The following is a 3,156-nucleotide window of genomic DNA, read 5'->3' as shown; positions in this document are numbered from 1 at the left end:
GCGTTTCCTGTGTAGTAGTACTATCCCTAGTTCATTTTATGAAGCCATATGAAAACTTCATAACGCGGGCTTGGGATATGAGACTATTCACGCGTGCAAGTACGACTATGTATTGTACTGGAAGGAGTTGCCAATTTGCAACATTATCCGACATGTGGCGAGGCTCGGTACAAGGTTAATCATAACAGATGGAAATTTTTTTGCATAAGGTATTGTGCCACTTTCCGTTGATACCGAGATTACATGCTTGTTTGTCTCGCAGGAAAGGTCCACTGACGTGAGACTACATAGGTATAAACGTGTTGAAACAGATGATGTGTTGAGTCATCCAGCTGATGCGGAGTGATGGAAGCACTTTGATTGTGAATTTCTTGATTTTGCTTCCGATCTGTGGAACGTGTGTTTGGGGTTAGCTTCAGATGGATTTAATCTGTTGGTCATATGAGTACCTCGTACAATATGTGGCCTGTTGTGTTACTTCCTTACAATTTGCCACCTTAGAAATGCATGAAAGAGACAAGTTTCTTCATGTCATTGCTTATACCCAGTCCTACATCTTCTGGTAGGAAAATCAATGTGTATCACCAACCATTGATTGAGGAATTGAAAGAGTTATGGAATTTTGGGGTGTGTACGTATTACTCTCTTACTGGTCAGTTCTTTCAGCTACATGCAGCTTGTTGTGGACAATTAATGACTTCCTAGCGTATGATGACTTATCAGAATGGAGTACAAAGGGGTATCAGGCATGACTCATATGCATGGATAATAGATAGTCGTTCGAGATACGAGGTAGAATATCATTCATGGGACATCAATGCTATCTTCCAAAGAACCACATTTGGCGTAGAAGTAAGCTACACGATATAAAGGTAGAGCATAGGCCTTCTCTAGTGGTGATGAATCGACATGAAATATTGGAATAACTAGATCAGTTGGTTTTCAGTTATGAGTAAACATCATTCTGTAAAATATAAGAAAAGAATGTGAGCTCTTAATTGGACAAAGAGAAGTATTTTTTTCAAACTTCCTTACGGATCGATAGTATTGTAACGTCACCAACTTGACGTAATGTAAATTGAGAATAATGTTTGTGAAAATTTGGTTGGTACCTTGTTGAATATCGAAGGGAAAACCAAGAATACCACAAATGCTCGATTGGACCTATAAGATCTAAAGATAAGAAAAAATTCACACCTTATAGAAGTTGGTAACCGATTGGTCAAGCCACACACGAGCTACACGTTGACTAGCAGCGAGTGAGTTGAGTTTTGCAAGATTCTGAAATCAATTAAGTTTTCTGATGGATTTGTTTTTAATATATCACGATGTGTGAATGAAACATAGGAGAAAATATCAGGTCTTAAAATGCACGATTGTCATGTTTTATTACATCAATTGCTACCTATTGGTATTCGAGCATTCTTACCAAAGTATGTATATACTGTTATTACCGATCTATGTAGTTTTTTCCATGACATATGCGCCAAAACAATAAGAGTAAGTGATTTGGACAGATTGCAAACAATATCATAATCTTACTTTATAAGTTGGAAAGAATATTTCCACCTGCCTTCTTTAGCGTTATGGTACACCTTTCCTTACACTTACTATATGAAACCAAGGTTACTGGTCCAGTTTCTTACAGTTGGATGTATCCCATTGAAAGAATTCTATGCACTTTGAAACAATATGTTTAGAATAAAGCACGTCTCAAGGGCTCTATTGCAGAAGCATATGCGATGAATGAATCAAGCACCTTTTGTTCGCATTACCTAAGTGGTATTGAGACTCGATTCACTAGAGATGAGCGAAATGATCATTCCAGATGACGAGGTGATTGGTGAGTTTGAAATTTTCAAGCAAAAAGTACGACCATTAGGTGCGTTAAGTCTTCGAACTCTATCACAAGAAGAGAAACGCCTCTTCCATTGGTACATCCTCAGCAATGTAGACGAAATATTAAAGTATCACAAGTAAGCATTTCTTATCTTCGCATTTCTTAGATATAGTTGTTTAGTATTTGTTATACATTACTGTTACACCAAATTACACTCATAATCATCCCCGTCAGGAAACATTTGAGATTAATACGTCAATAGGCTCAAAACGCTACTGATTTGTACAAAAGACATCAACGGAGATTCCCTGAATGGTTCCAAAATTAGGTATATAGCGCGCACGCATTTGATAGCTAACATGTAAGCATTAACGTATTTGCATGTGAATGTATATAATCATTGTCACATGGATTTTAGGTTATAGAATTTCGTGAGACTGAAAATCTATCTCACGATTTCTTCTCACTTGCGATGAAACCATAATTTGACGTTTGGTGTTATAATGGATGCATTGCAGGTGGAGTGAGATTTCTCACGTCAGAACATGATTCCCAACGCATTACACAAAACAATGGAGTGATGGTAATCGGTAAAAGCAATGCCAGTGGAAGTTGTGACAATAATTTCTACGGTGTTCTGGACGAAGTGTTGCATGTTCAATATCTGATGGAAAGAAGTGTATGGCTATTTAAGTGTCGGTGGTATGATACCGACATCAAAAAAATTCAAATGACACATATAGAATTTGGGTACAAAGCTAACGACACGTTCCTTTTTTGTTCGCCGAGGAACCGGTAATTCTTGTGATGCAGGCTATCAAGTATTTTACTTAGATGACCCAAAAAAATGGTAGTAATTGGAAAGTTGTCCAAGTGGTCCAAAATAAGCTTATATAGGACGTGTCGGAAGTGGACTATGTTGAGAATGAGGAACTGAATGCGCTTAAAATCGTTGTTGGTCATAGAGTGGATGAACACGATGAAGATGACACTCTGTGTAGGACTGACGTTGATCCTATAATCGTTGAAAGATCAGTTGTGCGTCATGTCGCTGACATCTTTATAGACGATGGGGATGAACAATTATCACATCAAAGCGGAACAAGCGATGACGAATGATAGTGACAAACCACATACCATCATATTTATTTAGTTTATATTTCAAATTTGATTATGTGTTTGTATTTACTTAATGAATGTTTGTTTTCTATGTCCACAGGTACTATGTCGTCATTCCCGAGCGGTTTCGACGAGATAGATGCGATGTTCCTCGAGTTCGCCAAGGATCTAAATAACTCTACAAGAGGGTCATCATC

This window comes from Cucumis melo, chromosome 1 (genome assembly GCF_025177605.1).
Source record: "Cucumis melo cultivar AY chromosome 1, USDA_Cmelo_AY_1.0, whole genome shotgun sequence".
NCBI classification, from domain to species: domain Eukaryota; kingdom Viridiplantae; phylum Streptophyta; class Magnoliopsida; order Cucurbitales; family Cucurbitaceae; genus Cucumis; species Cucumis melo.
The sequence above is the reverse complement of the archived record's forward strand: the minus strand, read 5'-3'. Positions refer to the sequence as shown.